Source organism: Sinocyclocheilus anshuiensis, unplaced genomic scaffold (genome assembly GCF_001515605.1).
Source record: "Sinocyclocheilus anshuiensis isolate Anshui unplaced genomic scaffold, SAMN03320099.WGS_v1.1 scaffold585, whole genome shotgun sequence".
In the NCBI taxonomy this organism is placed as follows: domain Eukaryota; kingdom Metazoa; phylum Chordata; class Actinopteri; order Cypriniformes; family Cyprinidae; genus Sinocyclocheilus; species Sinocyclocheilus anshuiensis.
The window spans coordinates 378,521-402,037 of NW_015539861.1; the positions used below are offsets into that span (position 1 = coordinate 378,521).

At 37.7% G+C, this 23,517-nt stretch overlaps 1 protein-coding gene across 1 annotated transcript in view; it reads right to left on the reverse strand.

Moving 5' to 3' along the window:
• Positions 1-23,229, reverse strand: part of LOC107684925 (FERM and PDZ domain-containing protein 3-like) — a 178,907-nt gene extending 155,678 nt beyond the window's left edge. Inside the window, exon 1 of the mRNA XM_016481309.1 lies at positions 22,921-23,229. The gene's annotated coding sequence lies outside the window, so the exon portion shown is untranslated. The remainder of the gene's footprint in view (positions 1-22,920) is intronic.
• Positions 23,230-23,517: the final 288 nt, after the last annotated feature.

A 23,517-nucleotide genomic window follows, 5' to 3' on the forward strand; every position in this document is an offset into this window, starting at 1 on the left:
CCGGAGCTCCTCTGTGGGACTCGAGACCGGGTTTTGATGTAGGTGTCGCTCATTATCAATTGCTCCACCGGCCTCGCTCCGTTCCCATGGCTCTCGGGCCCGCCCCCACTCGTCACAATGACTTTATTCAACAATTCGTCTCCTCTGTGTCTCTCCGCATCACCGTAGCGCCATTTTGGAGAATATCCGCTGAATGCAAGAAGCGTATGCTCTTCTGTGTCAGCCGCGCTGCACGGATGCGCTGTTTTCGTTCAAATCAAAACGTAAATACACGTAGAAAACGTGTATCAGATGTATATTCAGATGTCTCAAATATTCAGATGTGTGCAGTGCATTTTATGGAGGACTGTTTCCTGATCCTGGTAGAGTAGACTACAATGCCGACTGTTCTGACTCACAGACTGTAAGTACGTTTTCATATTTAAAGGATTTGCCACTGATGATTGAAACGCAAGGTTTGAGCAGTGTAGAGTAGCACTTGTTGTTTGTCATTTCTCCAATCACAAATGCAGACATGGTTTTATGTTTACGCGGTGCGATGCAATGCAATGCATAAAAAGACAGTATAAGTCATTATAATCCGTAATTATGTCCCCACTGGATGCAACAAATGCCTCGTTTATAATGGGTTTTAATGTTTTGTCTCGTCGCTCCGGGACACGGCATCACAGTATGGTAAGGGGCGTAACATTTCCGTCACACGCTTGAGATATTCGGCCAATCACAACACACTGGATAGCTGGCCAATCAGAGCACACCTCACTTTTCAGACCGATCAGCTTTGTAAAAATCGACGCGTTTCAGAAAGACGGGGCATAGAGGAGAAACAATAATGTACAGTATATGGAGAATAATGTGATTTTTGAACCTTAAACCACATAAACACATTTCATTACACCAAATACACAAAATAATGTTCTTTTTTAGCAACATCACATGTACACATACGCCAGTAAGGGAAATTCTGGGTTATTGTGTTGCCTTTTAGTCAGCATCTTATGTCATTACTTTTTAAGGTGCTGTCAGGTTCAAGCCAGTTCAGGTTTGAAAAATGTGTCTCATTCTGCTCCATTGCGTGCTGCTCCGTCCAGCTTTATTAAATGCAAGAATGGGTCCTGTGTGAATAGCTTCTAAATTAAACAGCCATGGCTAATACTGGACTTTAAAAAATAAATAAATACATTTTATGTGAAAATTCTCAGTGTTGAACAAAAGGATTGTGATCAAAATAAAGGCACGAAGAAGAATCTTTTTTACAGGTTTATGTGTTGGGTAAGGGTTTGGGCTTTATGAATAGCTGTAGGTTTCATTACCTGTAGCGTTTCTTACGACTTCAGAATCTCATTTATATTATTACGACTTCATCATGAGACTGGGTTGCCAAAAATGTGTCCCCTGAGAAAAAGATCACCAATCTATCAAAGATCACCTCTGATCTACATGGCACAGAAACGCATTTGCAGCACACATACATACATACATACATACTCACTTACTTACTTATGCAGCAGTTATTCATATACCACTCACAGTCCAACACAACCAGGCTCTATATGCACAGCATCATTTTCTTTCTGGACAAACTTCTTTCTATGCAAATGAGGTGCATTATATAAGGCAGCAGATTCAAAAAGGTCAGTGCAATTTGACTAGCTTGTGGTTATTGGTATATTGAAAGATTCGTATGTACATTTTATAGTGACTGCAGCAGTAACTGTAGCATTTGTTTCCCTGCGCAAACTGCGATCAACAATTTTGTGGGCATGTTTGCAGCATTACCCGATTAGCATAATTCCTTTAGCAAATCATGAGCAAACAGACAGATAGACATATCATGGCGCAATTTATTTGAACCCTACCTATTGCATACATATCAGGCATGCACAATTCAATGCACACAACACGTTCAGTGTAGCCCATGGGGTGCAGATATTCAAAAGAAGATTCATCTCAGTCACTTTGCATCTCCCATAAATATTCAAATAAACTCCACATTTGTGTATCTGCCCACCACTGTCACACAATCGCTCCCAGCTGCGGCGCTGGATTTAGACTGAGTGCTTTGAAGGGACAAAGATGAGATGAATACAGAGCTTTACCTGAACCACTGTGCTCAGTGCTATTGTTGCAGGCACAATTAGATTAAGAGAAGCCATGGGAGGCGCTACTGAATTCATAGGGTAATGGTTTTATGTAGTGCCACTCTCTATACGCTGTAGTCATCTATCACAGATAGCAGAGGTCTCTGGATGTACACAGGTCCGGGACAGGACCAGCCATTCAGTCAGCGCATCTTTGACCTATCGACCTGCAATTCATCTCCAAAAGCAAGCGTGTTTAATTACATTCATAGCTGATTGCCAATTAATCTCTGCCCCTAGTGAACCCCCAGGCTCAACACAAGAGCCATTTCACCGATGAAAATCACTCGCAATTATTTGTATCTTGACCACAGAAGAAATTATCTTCTTCTTGTGCATTTCTTGGAGTGTTTCAACTATATTATCTGTCTCTGAATAGCTTTCTCTGAGATTTTCTGGCAAATTGCATTGTGGTACAGAGTAAATTGTAACGTTGTTTTTAAGAATATAGAGTTGTGAGTCTCAGCTGTATGATTCCCATATTAAACTTACAGAGAGCTCAGAAATATATGCAATTATGTTATGTAGAGAGTCAGACTCATAACCCAAAGGTTGTGGGTTTGAGTCTCGTACCGGCAGGGATTGTAGGTGGGGGGAGTGAATGTACAGCGCTCTCTCCCACCTTCAATACCACGACTGAGGTGCCCTTGAGCAAGGCATCGAACCCCCAACTGCTCCCCGGGCGCCACAGCAAAAATGGCTGCCCACTGCCTCCGGGTGTGTGTTCACTGCTGTGTGTGTGCACTTTGGATGGGTTAAATGCAGAGCACTAATTCCAAGTATGGGTCACCATACTTGGCCACATGTCACGTCACTTTCACATATTAGTTGTCTTAGGAAACTTCTTATGCATTTAGCGTTTGGTTGTACAAGTATGTGGCTCTAATCCTCCAGAATATGGAAGCTTTGATATAAAACATGGTATCTTGGATGGCCATCTGTATGGTTTTTCAGTCGGACTGTCCAGTGCAAATAAATGAATAAATAGGCTATCTGCATATTAAGTGATGTACATTTTAGAAACAATATTGTCAGTGTTGACTGTTTTTGATCTATTTTTCCACCAAAAAAATAGTTTCAAACAAAGCTACAGCCGAAATTTTCAATCTCCAATTAACACAGTGGTAATTTGTTTCTAAATGATTCTGCTAAAATGAATCAGGTGAGTCAATGATTCACTGACTCATTCATCAAGATAGCAGCTGAATCTGAAATTGCATACTTCCTTACTATATAGTTGGTGAAAAACAATATGTGAAAAGAGCAGTATGTCTGAATTCACAGCATTCATAAAACAGTTGGCGAAAAGCAGCCAGATGACTCACTAATTCCGGTAAACACTTTACTATACCATGAGGCCACGGATTTGTGAATGGCAGTGAATTCCTGAATGAATCAGCCATTTTAAACAAATCGGTTGAATGAATGATTCAGTGACTCATTCACTAAGCAGTTTTAGTTTCATATTTGTTTCATATACTCATGAGTAGTGAGTAGTGAGTACTGAGCTGTGGATTCTACCCCCTTATAATAAACACTCTACACTGCAATTTAAACATTTAGAAAACATTGTACATACTGTAATTCACATTATCTTTTGTTGTTTGCCAGAAAGAATGAAGAATATCTATCACCCATCAGTTTTATTTTTGACTGCCAACTCTTGAAAATACATCAAAACAAAAAACTATTAAAGTGATGAAAAGATGAAAGAGTTATTCTCAGTGCAATCATCACCATTTGAATCATAATGTCTGAAAAAAAAAAGATTTAAAATCAGGTGTAAGGCCACTGATCCATAGCATGTTATTGTTGCACATAAAATATTAATGTTTAGAACAGTGCAAAGAATACAAAAACATTAGAAACTCACACAAGAGTTCAGCATCACACATCATGAGATGGGTTAAAAAGAAACGGTGCCAGTTTTAGCATTTAGTGATAAAGAAATGAGAATCACTAAACATGATAAATTATGTTACAATTTAAACATGAATGCACATTGTTCTAGAAGGGAGCATCATCCCCTACCTTTTACACAGCTACATTTACTCAAATTGTTATGCTGATAATACAATTTGTAAGGAAAAATTGCATTAAACAGGGAAACACGTCTCTTTATGGGACCGCAGCATCAGCAGCATCCACAACTAAATGGATCAAAAAGTGTTGAACTTGAAATATGTTTTTGCACGAGTGCACTTGCTAAATGAAGGCGAATTGTATAAAATGGATCAAAAAACAAACAAATTGTTTATTAATGAGCTGCAGTTTTATTACATCACACACTAACAGAGATTTCCTGTCGATAGGCTAGCCTATATACAGATCATTTAGTAAGCAGAAATCTGAAATTTACCTTGACATATTAGAGGAAGATGCTGATAACTCGACTGAATTGATGCTTGAAGAACGCGCTTCCAGCAGTCATGATTATCAGCAGTTGGCGGTTAAAGTTTTCTATGCACAATTTGATTTGACGAGAGTCACGAGACTGATTACTCTCTCAATCCAATCACATTAATGGATGAAAATAAATTTAAAACAACCATGTAACGACCACAAATGGAGGGAAAATAGCGGAGTAAAAGTACAGATACATCACTTAAAATGTAATCCAGTAAAAGTACACAATTTTAAACTACTCAAAAAAGTAAAATTTCTGATAAAAAACTACTTAATTACAGTAATGTGAGTATTTGTAATTCGTTACTTCACACCCCTGTTATTAGCATGCCTATTACTAGCATATTGGCTGTTTATTAGTAGTTATAAAGCACATATTAATACCTTATTCTGCATGACCATATTTTAGATCCCTTAATCCACACCATATCTAAACTTAACAACGACCTAACTAACTATTTATAAGCAGCAAATTAGGAGTTTGTTCAGGGAAAACTCCTAGTTGATAGTGAATATGTGTTCCTTATTATAAACTGTTACTGATGCATGATATAAAATCGTATTCATATCCTCATAGCAACGATGCCGGACAAGTTAAAGGGATAGTTCACCCAAAAATGAAAATTCTGTCATCATTTACTTATCCTCAATTTGCTGGTACCCTTTGACTTCCATATTATTATTATTATTATTATTATTATTATTATTATTTATTTTTTCATACTATGGAAGTCAGTGGCTACAGTGATTTGTTACCAACATTCTTTAAAATATCTTCTTTTGTGTTCAGATACAGGTTCGGAACAACATAAATGATGACAGAATTTTCCATTTTGGGTGAACTGTCCCTTTAAATGTCAATGTTCAAATGACTAAACTTAAGTATGATCAACTTGCAAAGTGTACAATTTTAGCAAAAGATCTCCTAACATTTTTAAACACACCCTGGACTCATAAACCCACTGACTTCCACTTAACACTTAATTAGTACTGTGTTAATTAGTGGTTAATTACTCAGTAAATAATCAGCAATGTAAGACGGTTGTGTTGTGAGAGTTAGATCCACACTATGGGATTTCATCTTAATGACCTCAGTTCCCTCCTCTTATTATTCACTGCTCCGGGCAATGCAATATCCCTCGTCTCACAAGCTTAAACACTGTCCTGATACCACTTTCATCGTTACTACTCATTTGAGCAGAACCTGCAGTTTAACCAAACTTATGATGCTTTTATTCCTCTAGTGTTTTTAGTGTTACATGTCTACTCTTGCGATGTGACTGGCAGGAACACATGAACATGCTGCTCCTATAGACTTTATTTTGGATCTCAGATTTCTTCATATAGAGTGCAGCAGCTCTGGAAGTAAAAATCCCATTTATATTTTTCTCATAGAGAAATAGATTTTTCTTTTTTTTAACTATAACGTATAAACCTTTCAGAGGGAATACTGAAGAGATATTAACCAATCAGGGAAGTCACTGTTACCATGGAAATGAAAGCCAGTCCAGTCGCTCCCATGAAGTACAGTGAATGACAGAATCCAGTCAATCTCTGACACTCTCAAACGGCTCAGTTAGTTAAAACAATTATTCCGCAAGATCAAGGTTTCTTTAAAGATATAGATGAATGTTGTGAATTTTGAATGCATTTTGTTGTGAGTTTTGAAAGATTACATCAAGGTTCTGAAATTAGTGGCAAAGTGATTATAAAAAACTGTGCTTCATAAAAGACATTATGGAGAAAATGAATGGGAATGATACTTGTGAAGATGTGGGCACTCACTCTGTTTCACTCCCGTTTGCACAACAGCAGTGTTGCCAGAATGTATATTAATATATATAATATATTATATATATATAATAAATTACAATAATATATATTATATATATAATAAATTACATTTGGCCTGTGGGGAAAAAGATGACATACAAAACTACCACACATTATTTTGTCTAACAGAAATTAAATTTAACACTTAAACTTAATTATTTATAAAAATTAAAGAGGGCGATTAAAACCAACATACGAAGCCACAGCTAGAGAAAGCAAACATTTATGTAATCAGCATTTTTCTTAAAACCTCATAAGTAAAGTGACAGAGTAAGAAAGTAAACAAATGTTCTCTAGAAATAATCAAAGATACTGACTGTTGTATATGTATGTATGTTTGTAGCAGTTTAATGTGGAAAAGTTTGGACTTCTACAAGTTGTCATTATCGGTCATTTTCATTTCATTATGTAATTCGATGACATTTCAAAACACTTTACACAGACCTTTGGTGATCCTAATCCTGATGTGTCTGATTCTTTCCTGCTTTAAAAGCTTGTCTATGTGGGTTGTAAAGGCACAACTAGGTGCTTTGATTTTCCCAGCTAATGTCAGCTCTAGCACAGAATGTGAGTCATGCTTCAAAGTTGTAATTTAAAGCTGTAATGTAGCGAACAGTCTTTAAGGTTTCACGGCAGGATTGATTGTTCTCTGAGGGGGCCGGCGGGCATGGATTTTTTAAAATCTTATTTTCCAAGGCTTCTCTTCTCAAATTAAACTAAGATTCTAATGCTCTAAAGGTCTCAAGCTAAAACAAAAAGTCTAAATAGTGTAATATACGAATTTGATCAATTAGTATATGCTTTAAAATACATTATTTACGAAGATTTGAACATCAGCACACAAATCATATGGACAACTTTTATTGTCATATTTAAAAGAGCTCTTCAAAAAAGTGTTGTTTTGTTTTCCACGAGAAAATATCACCATACGGGTTTGAAACGGCATGAACATGGAAATTCATTTGAATGGTTTGAACTATTTCTGTAGGCCATCAACTAGGAAATTGCCATGAAGGTGTAATATATTTAATATGTAAACTATATTATCCCCAGTTCTAATTTGCCCAATGCGACTGTATGGCATGGAAATATAAAGATATTATAAACATTAACATTATTACTTTTTGTAAGGCTGCTTTGAAAAAAATGCATATTGTGAAAATCATTATACACAGGGGCAGGGCCTGAAACTAACACTTTGCCTCACCTGCCAATGGCCTTTGACTTAAAGGGGTTCTATTGTGCTTTTTCACTTTTTTAATTTTAGTCAGTGTGTAGTGTGTATGTTTGGGCATAAAAAAGATCTAGAAAGTTACAAATCTCACAGTCCACTCCAAAGGGAGATATTTCGTTTTTTAAGCGCATTTTACTGAGGACAGCTTCCACAACACAAGGGAGTACAGTGCTGGATTCGCCAAAAAAGCTTTTGTTGAAAGACGGAGCAAGGGGCGGGGCAGTACTGAAACATCGTCTAAGCTGTTCACCAATCACAACGCACTGGGGCAGCTAACCAATCACAACACATTTGGTTTTTCGGAAGGTGGTCCTTCATCAAAGCCGAAACTAATCGAGCCATTTGTGCCAGGCTGGGGAGAAAGGTATTTTAATAATGTAAATTATGTGAAAAATAATGTGTTTTTCGAAACACCAAGCATGAGAGCATGTTCTAGTACACCCCCAAAACAAAATCAAGACTTTGTAAAAGAGCATAATAGGACCCCTTTAAGAAAACTGTACTGGCCATGAAACTGTATGTGCATTATTATATTAAAAAAACAGGCAAAACAAATTGGGAAAACGTCTAATTGCATCATTATTTTTGTTCAATCAACTTACAAAAAATCATAAATCATGTATATTTGGTGCTTGCTGAGTGTTAATTTTAGGCCCTGGTTATGCAAATAAAACTAACTTGACTTTAGTTGAAGGTAACAAGACAAGCATAGTGCTCAATCCAACTGAACGTATGAGTGTATTTGCACACTTTTCATATAGTAAAGAAGAGTGTCCTTTCATCTGAAAACATCGCAGAGCACTGGGCCGATATGGACTGTAAACACTGACAGACGGCAGCCAGATTCACACATGTGGCTCTTAAAGCCATAGTTCACCCAAAAATCATCATTCTTTAATCCTCATTTTGCAACTCGATGACTTTTTTCATCTACAACATGCACACACACACACACACACACACACACACAAACACACACACACACACACACACACAAAATGCTCTTCTTTTCATGCATCTACAGTGAATTAAACAGTTAAAATTAGTAATTTTGTGCACTACAGTCATAAGAAGCTTTGTGGGAGACAATTTAAAAGGTGAAAAAGAAGTATTAGGTATAATCAATACATTTTGAATAATTTAATGCTATTGTGTGAATAACCATGGGATCAATAAAAAAGTAACTGATTATGGTATTTTAAACAGAATCTGATTATATAATCCAGATTACGTGTAATCAGTTACTGTGTTACCCAGCACTGATTACATTCATGAGAGTCTGTGAGAGAGGTATCAATGTCCAAAAATAACAGATTGGAAGAACATGCACTCTGGTCGTAAGCAGTATTTCATGATATTTCAGTGGTCTTTATGCATCATTTGTGATGCATACCTTTTATGACGACTGTTCACTGTAGTTGTATGGACACCATCTGTAATGCATATTTCTCTTGTGTTTCATAGAAGTAATTTGGGTTGGAATGACATGAGCGACTAAATGACAGAATGTTTAGGCTGAACTAGTCAGAAAATAGACTGTGCTGTAGAAATGATGCAAACAGTAAAGCACCAAATAAATGGAAATGCATGCAGGCGGCTAGCATGAGCTCCCATTCGTCATTATGCATGCTTTATGCAATGTCATGCAATGCTTTCCCCAGTGGTCCAGGGAATTTTTTTGTGCCTCCCAATACAAACACAAAATGGCAGCGCTGGAAAAGGTTGGTGCAATCAATCAAGTCAGTCCTCGAGTCAGCCTCACCGCACGCCACACACATCTGATTTTCCGTCTCCAAGATGGAGGCGCTGCAGAAATCTTGAGTATTTATGAGCAGATGTCAAGTTTCGATGGCAAGCATCAGGTATATGACTGAACGTTATTAACGCTCCTGCTTCATCTTATTCACGCAAACCTATCATTTATTTTCATGCTGCCTCCAGTATGAGCTCAACATATAGCTAACATGTATGGTGCTCACGTGACTGTGTGTTTGTTGTAATTTGCTTAATGTCATTACTCTAATTGGTGTACTCAGCGAAATGAAGGGCCAGCAGTAAATGGTGCTTGCATGCTTTGAGCTGAACGTTTGCCCTCTGGAATACATGAACTTTATCAGCGCTTCTGTTTTTAGACCCAGAGCTCACAGTGATGCGGTTTTCACACACACACACACACACACACACACACAGACACACACACACACACACACACACACACACACACAAAAGGTATTTTTAAACATGTATCTATTGAGCAGATTCAAAACAGACAACATAGAATTTTTCTCATGAGTATTTGTATATATTTCAAGCCAAGTGTGTTTCTACCACACATTTACTCACGTTTGCACAGACAATAAAACATACAATACTGACGTAATGACAACATCTAAATAAGCAACAAGGTACTCGAGGCATGCTCTATTGTGAATAAGTCACGGCTGAAGGCTGTTGTTAGGCACAACGCGAAGCAGAGTCACAGCAACCCCTTCAGCCGTGACTTATTCACAATACAGCACGCCTCGAGTACCTTATAAAATGGTTACCAAACAATACTAATATTAAAACCAAAAATGTATGTATTGATATGTTACTTTTTTGGAAGTAAATTCATTAAATCCTACCCTTCCACTAAAAATAGTCCCTGACAGTGACAGTAAATGGCAAGCGAATATTCCTGTAACATGCCTCATATTCCCTGCTAGCATATGTACATCACAGAGACGTCTATTTTAAGTGCGTGTTTACATCTGGAAGACGTATTTTGTAGAGGGTTTGCTCAACTGCAATACGTCTCAGGACGATTCCTGTCAGATGTCAAATAGACGTTTAGAAGATGTCTTTAAGATGTTTATGATTTAGAATGTATGTAAAACTGATATCTTAAAGACGTCTATCAGATGTTTGTACACAGCAGATGCTTTCCAGATGAAGCGATCTTTAACAGACTTCTTGCTGTACGTGTGCTTTAAGCAGCTCAAATAAAAACAGAGAGTAGGCACTGTTCTCATCCGCTGCGTCATTTATTTTATTTGTATTATTTTTTAACACATACATGATATTTTTTCACACACATACTGTACATCTGCTTATCTCTCAGCATGAGAAAACGTCTGTTTCTCCCACAAGAAAAGAGTTTCTTTGACAGCACAGAGGGCCTGGCCTCAAAATTAATGACTTATCATGTAACATTTATTTTGTTTGCTGTATAAAATTGATTTCCTCAGTGTACTGTGACTCACAAATAATCTTAAAAAAACATAAAATGATCATAAATGTAATCTGTTTTATTGTTGCGCTGTAATTCATATTTTCAGAATACAAAAGATTGCTTTTTGCGAGGAGCTGATTAAATATAAGCCTTTATTAACAATCTCCATCCTCAGTAATCATCAAATCTCACACTTACAGTTTCACAATTTGCCACCTCAAGAAGCTTTGCCAGTGAGGTCAGAATTTTTTTTTATTTAATTCAAGAAATATTCTCTACAAGTCTTATTCTGTTTGACAGTTCTGCTTCTCATGTAAATTTATGTGAAAATAAGCTAGACAAAATTACTGAGATTTTTTAATGAGATATTTTGGTAACACTTTATTTTCTTTGTTGCACGTTACATGTTCTAATTGTAGTAATAACAGAAAATTATGTATAATTACATGCAACTAAACCAAACCCTATTCCTATCCTTAACCCTGTAGTAAAGTACATGTTGTTAATTAATATTACTTAGTACATAATTAGACTGTAACAAGGACACCTTCAAATAAAGTATAAGATGTGTTTTGAATGATTTTTGTGTTACTGTATATAGGATCAGTTGGGATGCTCGAACAAAAGTTTTGATAGAATCACAGTGTTACACTTTTCATGGAAATCCATCTTTAATGGCCAACTTATAGCTCTCAATGTCTATTAAGCTAAATGTTTTTTAGTTTTTTTTGCAAATATGCCTTAAACATGTTTTTGGGTCACACTTAATTTTAAGGTCCAATTCTCGCTATTAGCAAACCATTAACTATGACTTTTGCCTCAATAAACTCCTAATTTGCTTCTAATTAGTAGTTGTTAAGTTGAGGTATTAGGATCAGGGATGTACAATATGGTCATGCAGAATATGTGCTTTATAAGTACTAATATACAGCCAATATGTTATTAATAGCTAATAAGTAAGTTAGAATTGGTCCCTATACTAAAGTGCTACCTGTTTTTGTAGCAGTTACAAAGTCTTACATGGAGAGAAAGAGAGTGGACAGAGAAGAAATAAACATTGCTCTTGAGTAAGGGGGCGGGGGGGGAAAACTCAGAAAGAGAAATCCATCAAATTCCTTTGAAATATCAAGTGAATATATCTATATGTTTTTTTTCTGCACATTCCTTTTCCATCTTTATTTTATTAAAAACCTATGAAAGATTTATCTAGTATTGGATTGTGTCTCAGTAAAAGGCATGGCGAGACTGAATCGTAATGTTGTCCCTATCAAACCTTTCAACATTTATGTGTCTTTTCCAGGTTCACTCTTTGGGAAACAAGACATCTTGATTTAATATGTGACTAACACGGATTCAGATTTGTTTCATTAGGGTTTGATATTGTTAAAAGTTATCTTAAAATGTAATTATAGAGATGCATAAAATGTCCATGACTTGTATATTACATGTAGCATGTGTATGACTTTTTCATCAACAAGATTTCAGGTTAAAATTCAATAAATGTACAAGGAAAATGTAAATAAAAATTTTAGATTCTGTAACTGGTCATGATTTGGTCATCGGTTTTTAATGTTTTCTATTTTAAATAGTTGTGCTGTGTGACAAGGGAATTTAAAATGAATTAATGTTGTTTAAAATGTTGTTGTTTTATAGCAGTATAGCATATCACACGACAGGACATCAACTTCCCAAGGGCATTTACTTACTTACAGCATTTTATTTTAAGTTATAAATGTAATAAAGATTTAAGGAGAAAAAAATAAAGAGTTACAGTCTTCAGTAACAAATGCGTGCATATATAAAATCAGAGTCAAAATAAATAAAAATTCCATCAACTACCACAAAAAAAAAAAAAAAAAAAAAGATACATAAATGGAGTATGCAGCTCATGCACTGCAACCCAAAGGGGCACACAACTCCTATGCCGCTCCTCTGGTACCATGCACATTGAAATAAAGCTGCCCTCTCCTGCCCCGACATGCCCTTGGCATTCTGTTTGGAGTTGGGAAATGACTACTCACAGGTTTCCAAAGAATAGAGCTCAGTCCGAGTCAACAGCATATTCAAGTGAGGGATGAAAGTGAAAGTGAAAGTGACGTGACATGTGGCCAAGTATGGGTACCCATACTAGGAATTAGTGCTCTGCATTTATCCCATCCTAAGTGCACACACACAGCAGTGAACACACACACCGTGAACACACACCCGGAGCAGTGGGCAGCCATCTATGCTGCGGCGCCCACCTTCGTGGTATTGAAGGTGGAAGAGACCTTTGGGTTACGAGTCCGACTCTCTAACCATTAGGCCACGACTTCCCCCTGATGAAGTACAGTTCACTGAAACACAAAACACTGAATGTTTCGACAAATCTCGAGTGGACGACAAACATGAGTTGTAAACATTGGACCAGCATATAGACCTATAGACCTGATTTTCATGTGTGTCGAATAAAAATGGCATCTCAGAGTCTGTACTATTGGATCGTCTACAGTAGTTTCTCATTTGGAGGACTCTTTAGTGCTTCAGCACGATGTTAACCTGAGGACACGCTCCGGATCACCACCTCATTCCTCAGCTGGGTTTTCTAAAATGGAAAGTTACTGCCTAGAAGAGTGGACTAAATCTAAGTATTTTATGACTGAATTTAAAACACAGATTTTAAGTTAATCGTTTCAGGGTTATTCTGCAAAAACTGCATATATATGACCAATGATTTGTGTACATAGAATCGTTTACTCACATGAAGCAGTGGCCAAAAGTGATATCTGGAGGGGACATTTGCACAATATTTGCTTTTAACTCTTTCCCAGCCGTTGGCTGAATTTTCCGGCTTTCTGTGTTTTCACTGTTATACGTAGGAGGCGCTATTACACATCTTCTGAAACAGTACAGATCCCCAGATAAAAAAACACAGTGAAGAAGAAGCAGAAACAAGTGATCACATATGTAAGCAGATGCATACTGTACGTAAAACAAATGTGATCATCAAACATTAAACAGCCTATAAATCAAAACTGCCTAATGTTACTGAATGAAATGTCGACCCAGGAGCTGTTATAAGACTGTGAAGCTTTGGATGAGTTGATGGAAGTATGTTTTGATCATCATTCTGAATCCAATCCAGTGACGTGTGTGTGGCCAAGTATGGTGTCCCATACTCTGAATTTGTGCTCTGCATTTAACCCGGTGCCTTGGGTCTCGTGGTATTTAGGGTGGAAGAGAGCGCTGGTCATTCACTCCCCCTACTTAGAATTCCTGCCGGTACCGAGACTCAAACCTGCAGCCTTTGGGTTAGTCTTTTACAAAAAAATCATGATTTTCAAAACAAACAAATTTATGCAGAGGCTCTGTTCTTCTTTTTTGATATACTGGTTATTCAAAAATGTATACAACAAAATATTCTGGGGTTCAATACTGGCGGTGGCTGGCAACATTTTTTTTTTTTAAACGCTTATTACACAACATTTCACCACATAAATAATTATGGCGATAAAATATATTGATTTAAGACTAAACTGTTTTAAAATCTCATCAGTTTGTTAGTTATCTTATAATCCATTACAGTGTACAAAACAAAAGTGGCAAAATGGCAGCAGCTGCATTTATATGAAACGAGAGAGCGAGTCGGTGATACCAGAATGACATAATTAAATAATTGTACACATAATATTGAATTGAGTTTGAATATTTTATTAGCTAACCAAACGCAAAGCTTCCACAATGAAAAACTGTTCCTAGCAAAGCGTATAGCGCTGACTTCAGTGACCCGGATGAGCCTGTGTTATCAGCTTTTACCGGTTGTTATCGAGGGATAACAGACCTCAGAATGTGGCGACTGACCAATCAGAATCAAGTATTCCACAGAGCCGAGTAATAATGCAATTAAAATTGAAATGACAAGTTGATTAAACTTAAAAGTTTAAGGCAGCAACTGAACTTAAGTTTTTAAGTTGAAATAGCTAGACACTTTTTACAGTGCAGGCCTTCCCTGTGAAATATATTCAGCAGAATACAGTGTAGGGTGGGATTGGATCCTAGATGATGCATACACACATTATTTTCGTTAGAACAACATGCACTGATGATTCATGGGCAGTGAGATTAGGGACATTCGTAAAAAAAATCCTGTAGGTGCAATCAAGTTTGCGTGAATTAGCTCATCCAGTGTGAGCTCTTGCAGTGCTGTATTTATAGCAGGATGAGCGTGAGAGCGGTAGTGTTGATGTGGCAGTGCTCTTTGACCATGCTAAGAGCTGTTCTGTTCCAGCTCTGTGAGTAGGTGGACTCTCAAGTTCCCTCTCTTTCTCTCTGTCTGCGCAAGGATCTTTGTTTTCATCTATCCTGCTACGAGTTAAAAAAGGTTTCCATGGGAACTAAATGGAGATCACTCAAAAAAAAAGATATAGTTAAGGCCGTGCATGGACTGTGATGTGGTGATAGCCGGGGGCTTGGCTGCACCATTAATAGAGGTTGTAGATGACTGGTACACAGATAATGAACCCACCACAAGACCACCTGCTTCAGATCATTCCCTGACCTGCTGATTATAATTTCATACAAATTCGGACACAAACTGCTTCCCCCAAAATTTACTCTTTACAAAAACGTTACAAAAACATGGCTGCATTACATTTAATCAAAATAAATTATAGACATGTCCCATTACTGCAATATGAAAAAAAAAAATTATAATAATGCAATATTATTTGATCTTTCAATGTATTTATACATTTACATTTACATTTACATTTAGTCATTTTGCAGACGCTTTTATCCAAAGCGACTTACAATTTGGGGATACATAAAGCGATTCTTCTTAAAGAGGCAAACAGATACAGGAAGTGCTTGTAATACCAAGTTTCTAGACATTGTTCAAATAAGTACAAGCTAGAAAGAGAAGGAATAAATAAAGAGAGAGAATTTTTTATTTATTTTTTTATAATGATGATTAAGTCAAGTAGCTTCGAAAGAGATGAGTTTTCAGCTGTCGCTTGAAAGTTGTCAGGGATTCAGCATTCCGGATAGGGGTGGGAAGATCGTTCCACCAGCCAGGAATGGTGAACGAGAATGTTCTGGAAAGTGATTTTGAGCCTCTCTGTGATGGTACCACATATATGTGTGTGTGTGTGTGTGTGTGAAAAGTTTACAAAATTGGATAACACTTTATTTTAAGGACCAATTCTCACTACAATGTCCTGTATGTGTTTTATGGACTTATTTCAGTGACTTCAAAATATTAGTTTTTCACTAACCACGCATAAACACTGTTTTCTCAAAAACACAAACATTTACATTCATGTTGCTCACATATTATATTACTGTAGCACAGTTTGTGCTGAATACAGTGTAATCAGACATTCGCTATTAATATGTTTTTAAGATACTGAAAAAAACACAAATGTCAGGGCATGTCAAAACTTCTCCAGGGCCCCAAAACCCCCTCATGCCCCAGAGGGTTAACTAATTGCTTATCAGCATGCATATCACTAGCATATTGGCTGTTTATTAGTACTTATAAAGCACATATTAATGTTTTAGTCTGCATGACAATATTTTAGATCTCTTATTCCACCCCATACCTAAACTTAACAACTACCTAACTAATTATTAATAAGCAGCAAATTAAGAGTTTATTGAGGCAAACATCATAGTTAATAGTGAATAGTGAGAATTGTTCCCCAAACGTAAGTGTGACCCAAAATAGATTTTGGTTACACTTTAGAATAGGGAACACATATTCTCTATTAATTGATTGATTGATTGATTGATTGATTAAGAGTTTTCCCTCAATAAACTGCTAATTTGCTACTTATTAATAGTTAGCAAGGTAGTTGTTAAATATGGTCATGCAGAATAAGTAACTAATATGTACTTTATAAGTACTAATAAACAGCCAGTATGCTAGTAACATGCATGCTAATAAGCAGCTTGTTAATACTGAGAGTTGGTCCTTAAAATAAAGTGTTACCTAGATTTGGTTATATATACGTACACTCTCAGAAAAAAAGGTACAAAAGTTGTCACTGGGGCGGTGCCTTGCCATTTTGGTACCTTAAAGGTACATATTAGTACCTAAAGTGTACATATTAGTACCTAAAACGTACAAAAGTGTACCTTTTGAAAAGGAACCGCCCCAGTGACAGCTTTTGTACCTTTTTTTCTGAGAGTGTAGAAAGCATATGAAATGCAAGTAAAGTTACTTTAATGTTTCAAATAACCTGTAAACAAACAAACAAACAAATGTAACATAATGTTCAATCATCATTATTAAAAAGTGATCATAACAAATTTGACTATATCTTAAATGATTAAAAGCTTCTTGTTGACAAATGAGTAAGACCTAGTGGTTTGAAGGATAGTGGCAAAGATTGGTAAATATTTAAAATTAATGAATGAGTATTTGGTGCTGCATTGTGATCATTCAATAAAGTATTTTAATGTCATATAATGAGTTTTTTTTTTAATAGGACAGGATTTTTAGATATATAAACTACCGTTACACTGAATGGCATTTTAGATGAAACAGGGCACATTCTAATGTACAAGAAAAGAAAAATCAAAGCTGTTTTAAACTTGTTTTATCCTTGAAAACATCTTTTCTGTCATGAATCCAGTCCATGGACTTCCATCCGCTCGCCATCAGAGATCGCTCTTCCATTACATTGACTCACACTACACAGACTGTTACATGTCACTCCAGACTACAGTTCCCATCATCCATTGCACTGATTACACAAACACAGCTGCATCCAATGAGACACGCTTTATAAGCCTTGGACTTCCTCTTTCGGATTGCCGAGTATTGTCTGCGTTTATCACTCTCCTAGCGATAGCAACTTTACGGAGCCATTCCGTGTTTCCTGAGTTCAAGTCTAGTCTGTCCTGTTTATTACCTGTTTTTACCTGAGTCTTGATTCTAGCCCGGTTTACCTCGTCCTGTCTGATCTCTGCCTGCCCTGTAGCTTATAGCCTGTCTTGGATTAACCATTTGCCTGCTGTTTCGGATTGTGTTTGCACCTCGCCTGGACTATCTTCTGTTTCTGGATTCCCCGTTCGCATCACCCGCAGGATTAAGTTCGCAGTCGATCAACCCACGCCTGTTTTAGGATCACTCTTGTGTCTCGTCTGTACTATACCTGTTTGCTGGTGTTGGACCTTGCCTGTTTTTTGACCATGTCTCTGAATAAAGCTATGCGTATGGATCCGCACGTCTCTCGTCTCAGTCGCCCCGTTACATTTTCATACAAACATTTGCATTTAATATATGTAAAGTAACAATACAAAAAATGGTTCTGATACAAAAAAAAAAGAAGAAGAATAAAATGAATAATAATAATTAAAAAATTGTGGTCTTAAAAATTGTCTTTATTTTATTTGTGCGATATATAATACATGGATTCTGCTTTAAGTGACGTGACATGTGACATGTGGCCAAGCATGGTGACCCATACTTGGAATTAGTGCTCTGCATTTAACCCATCCAAAGTGCACTGTGTGTGCACTTTGGCAGTGAACACACACTTTTTTCAGTGCAGAGATCAGACAGGACGAGGTAAACCGGGCTAGAATCAAGACTCAAGACAAGTAAAAACAGGTAATAAACAGGACAGACTAGACTTGAACTCAGGAAACACGGAATGGCTCCGTAAAGTTGCTATCGCTAGGAGAGGGATAAACGCAGACAATACTCGGCAATCCGAAAGAGTAAGTCCAAGGCTTATAAAGCGTGTCTCATTGGATGCAGCTGTGTGTGTGTAATCAGTGCAATGGATGATGGGAACTGTAGTCCGGAGTGACATGTAACAGTCTGTGTAGTGTGAGTCAATGTAATGGAAGAGCGATCTCTCATGGCGAGCGGATGGAAGTCCATGGACTGGATTTATGACAGAAAAGATGTTTTCAAGGATAAGTTTAAAACAGCTTTGATTTTTCTTTTCTTGTACATTAGAATGTGCCCTGTTTCATCTAAAACAAATCACTTTCAGCAGTGAACACACACACACACCGTGAAAACACACCCGGAGCAGTGGGCAGCCATCTATGCAAGGGCACCTCAGTCGTGGTACTGAAGGTGGAAGAGAGCGCTGTACATTCCCTCCCCCCACCTACAATCCTTGCCGGTACGAGGCTCAAACTCGCAACCTTTGGGTTACGAGTCCGACTCTCTAACCATTAGGCCACGACTTTAAGTATTATTAGCAGTGATTGCATGAAGTCTACTGGCAAGGCATGGCGCAAATCCTGAAAAACCACATCTCAATTTTTATGGCTAATCGCAGATGCCATGGTGAAATGTTCACTAGAGTGGGTGTGTTTTTTATAATAGCCCTTTGTGTCACTGCACTGCAGCTCTCAGTCTGCAATCAACACTATATGACACACTAACCTATTGATATGCCTGTCACGTTCTTTTTATATACACATGCTATGCTAAAAGGTAAGGGGTTTTGGTACAAGTCTTGCTAAAATGTTAGTTTTGACCTTCCAAGGTGGATCACGTTTTCCAATTATAAGCTAGTTCTTTTTGCCAGAATATTTAATCAGAATTGTTTCAATTAAAAATGTACTTCACGGTGTTGTACTCGAGATCTGACTCATTCTCTAGTACATTTTGAGTCCAAGTCCAAATCAAATGTTCATTTTCTTGGTCTTGTCATAGACTCAGGAGCATGTGGACCCGGCTTGACTCATACTGACTTATATTCGGTCTGGAGTACTACAGCACTGCGGATATGTTTTATAGTCTGTGATGGCTTACGCATGTTGTCCGCTCTGTGTTATTGTGTCTCTAGACCGGAGCACACTGCAAAGGTTTGCTAGACACTGACACTAAACCAAGCTTCATTCATCCCAAAGGAAAGCATATTTACACTGTCTGAATCATTCAGACCCTCCTCTGGTCTCGGTCTTGAATCTGACTCAACCTACTCAGGTCTCGGCCCGGACTCGGACTTAGAATGAGCTGGTCTCCACTACAACACTGGTATTTTATGTGATACGATCTAACTGAATCATTGGTTTAAATAATTCATTTTAATGGGAAAAGTAAATAAAACATGCACGTTGAGTTTTACTAAATAGATTGTTTAGTTATCCATGTCAAATTAGATAATTAAATTCTCTGTTCAGTAACATGTCTTCAAGTCACCAGAAGCCTGCTTGTCTAGAACACCCTTTATTAATAGCATCAGTCCTTTGACTCCTTTAGCACCTACAGCTGAACGGCTTGAGTCATGTTGCTAATTTTAACCCAGCCTCTGACCTCCCTTGTGTCATGTAGGACCCAATAAAGTCTCAGAACCTGTCCAGATTGCCAAACCAGCAGGACCCTTCTGAAGTTGCGTTAGAGCTAATGTGCATCATTTTGTATGATCAGGGTTTTAAGTATGGGGTGAGAACACCAAACCAAACAGATCCAACCTGGATTAAGTGGTTACACTACTACACTCCATCGGAACTTTCTCTGTGAACTCACAATTTGATCCTGATCCTGTCAAAAGACAAAACAATTCCCTGCTGGCAAGACTTAGCGTGAATTATTTATTGGATGATAATTAATAGATCATTGTGAAGAATTAAAACACATTTACACAGCAACAGGAAATACCACTGGTGTCACAAAAGCTTGAGAGGAATGCTGAAGAGAGGAAAATAGTGACATAAAATTTATTAAACCAAACAAAAACTTAGAATTGATTTAAAATATAAAAGTTTTTATTTCAATTAAAAAGCTTAATATCATTTAATTACTATTATTGGATGTTAAACTAGCTAGCAGCATGTAAAGGCTAAGTACAAAAATATAATTCAAAGAGGAGAATGTTTGTAATTGCAACTTACAAACAAAAAGAAAAGAAAAAAGAAGAAAATAATAGAAAAAGAAAGGAAGAAAGAAAATGCACACACACACACACACACACACAACACAAATTAATAATACATTTTAATATGCACCAAACCTACAGTACAGGGTTGTGGGGATGCTGGAGACTGGACAGATAGGCAGTCCATTGCAGATATTTTTGATATGTACTTGCGTTGAAAACTTGCGTACACGAGCTGAGACCAGACGTGAGATTTGATCGTAGCCACCGCTCACGTCCATATTGATAAATTCCAAGTTTTGCGTTGAAACGACCGTACGCCCAATTTTCTGTCGTACGTTCATTTCATAAATGAGGCCCAATATTTCCTATGTCAACGATCAAACTGGATAGTGATAAACTCCATAAAGACACAAAATCAAATGGTGCTACCGTGGTTGTTTGGTATTGTCTGAAGTATTATAAAGTACTATGTATATAACTTAGTACATGACAATCATTTAGTACCATGGTATATATCAAAATACCATGCTATTATAATTAAATCCCATTACTGTCCCTTTGTATACTTTCCAACTGATGTTTGTCCCCTTAAAGCGGGTGACATGGCCATTATACAGTTTGCTACTCAGCAGTTTGATGTATATTGCGCAGTCCAAGTCACCTCTTAATGCAACATTTATATGCTGGTTCAATCTCGGAAATGCAGTATGGTGCTTCCTCGTGCTGTCATAAACTTTTATCGAGTTGTGCTGTAACTAAAAAAATGCACTGGTTTGGAGTATGCATTTGCATGCATATGAGCTGCTGTGTCTGACTCGGAATGCCAGCCAACCATTGCGTTAACAAGACACTGAATATCATATAACTGTTTATTCCTCAGGAGACCATATGACAGCTTTAATCTTTTCAAATTAGATTGCATTGGACATGTGAGTAAACGTGGAGCAGAACAGTGGGCCTGAGAGCAAATCAGTCACTGAATATAGAGGACATGATGATGCAGTTTTCAAAGCTGATGGGTCCTCAAGCAAATCCCGCATTTAATGGGTATAGCAAATTAAAGAGAAAACTAAAATCACGTAGTCATACCTTCCTATCCATTCTCAACATTCGCAAAACAAGATTTCCACTCTTCACTAAACACGTCATTAATCAATGCCAGGGATCGACATTTGCCCTACAGTAAAATACTGCAACTCATCCAGTTAAAAAGAGATTTCCTCAAAGATGGCCAGAGATTCATCTTTAAAAATCAAGCATCATTATTATTCATAATGATGTAAGAAAAAGGCATGCAAATGTAAACACAGCTGATTTTGTGTACTGAATGTGGTTACAGTATTTACCTCATTAGCACAAATTGGCCACATTGAAATTGTGAGCCGAAGTACAATATACACATGTGTGTATCAATCACCGGCACTAAACCTGCAGCTGAGAGACCCCTCACCCCCACCCACAAGGGCTTTCACAGATCCCCAGCCCACTGCAAATTAAGCATCGTCTCAGTCAATAGTGCATTTAATGCTTGCTAACTCCCGTTGACTTGATTGCAAAGATACTATTTAAACTGAGCTGGATGTTGACATCACTGAATTCAATGATGAACTGTCTTTAACTGAAAAATTTGTGTTTACTATTGTCATTTTGCATTATTGACACTATTTTCCTAATTAATGCTGTTCAGTTGCTTTGACACAATCTGTATTGTTAAAAGCGCTATATAAATAAAGGTGACTTGACTTGACTTAACTCGATATTCCAGTTTTATAAATGCAAGGCATGCTCAAGTGAAAGGTGATGTCCACTTGTCAAAGCCTCCAGATGAAGTTGTTTACATCCTTTGCTCGGCATATTCAGAGTTCATTGACAGGTTCGTGAGTTTTAATTACGATTATGCAAGAGGAAGACTATGGCTTGCATTACTGTTCATTTGAGAATAAAGTAGATGTGATTGCTTGAGGCATCGTTCCTTTTTTCATTTTACTGTCTGCTTTGCCACACACACTGAATTTTAATGAGGATCTTTCCGAGCATCTCCAAGGCATGAGTTTTGATTACACGCATCTCTTTTTGTATTTTCAAACTTCATTGGAACCACGCTCTCCCTCAAACATGCCAATCTGACAACAATACGCACAGTTTCCCCTAGAAAGAAAAGCAAACAAAAAACAAGAATGACAGCTCGCATTAGCCCATCATCCCCAACGGAGGATTACATTGATCCCTTCAGAGATTAAATCTGTTGAATTAGATTAGGCACTTTACCTATGTTTGAAGCATGCAGCAGCCGGTTTCAGCCCAACCAATCATGCCCTCCTATTTGGGCAGCTTGAGCGCTTGCTGGCAGTTGCACAGGTGGAGGTTCACAGAGAGCTTTTTCCCATTCACCCAGGTCATTGCAGCTGGCCCCGGTGTCTTCTTGAGCAGACGGGGATGGGCGGCTGCTCGGACCTCTCACATCTCCGGTGGATCCCTGCAGTGTGCGTACGCTCTCAGCAACTGCTGGATGCAACTTTCCCCCGTATTCTCCACCTCACTGGGTTTGCAGGCATTTCCCTTCCTTTTGTGAGATCCAACGAGTGTGACTGAGATGCAGGGAGGGATAGAGCGTGAACGCAGGAGAGGAGGAGAGAAAGGGAGGGAGAGAGAAAGAGAGAGGGAGGGCGCAGGAGAGAGACGCTTCATTTATTGGCATAAATCAGGAGGGGAGAGAAGAGGAGGGTCTGTAGTGAGACTACAGTACATGTCAGTCACGTCCACATTAGAGTGTGAGTGCACATCCCAAGAGATGCTCTCTGGACATGTGTGATTATGGGTAATTTTGCTTTGATATCACTGCATGCTGGGTTTCCCTGTCTGTCC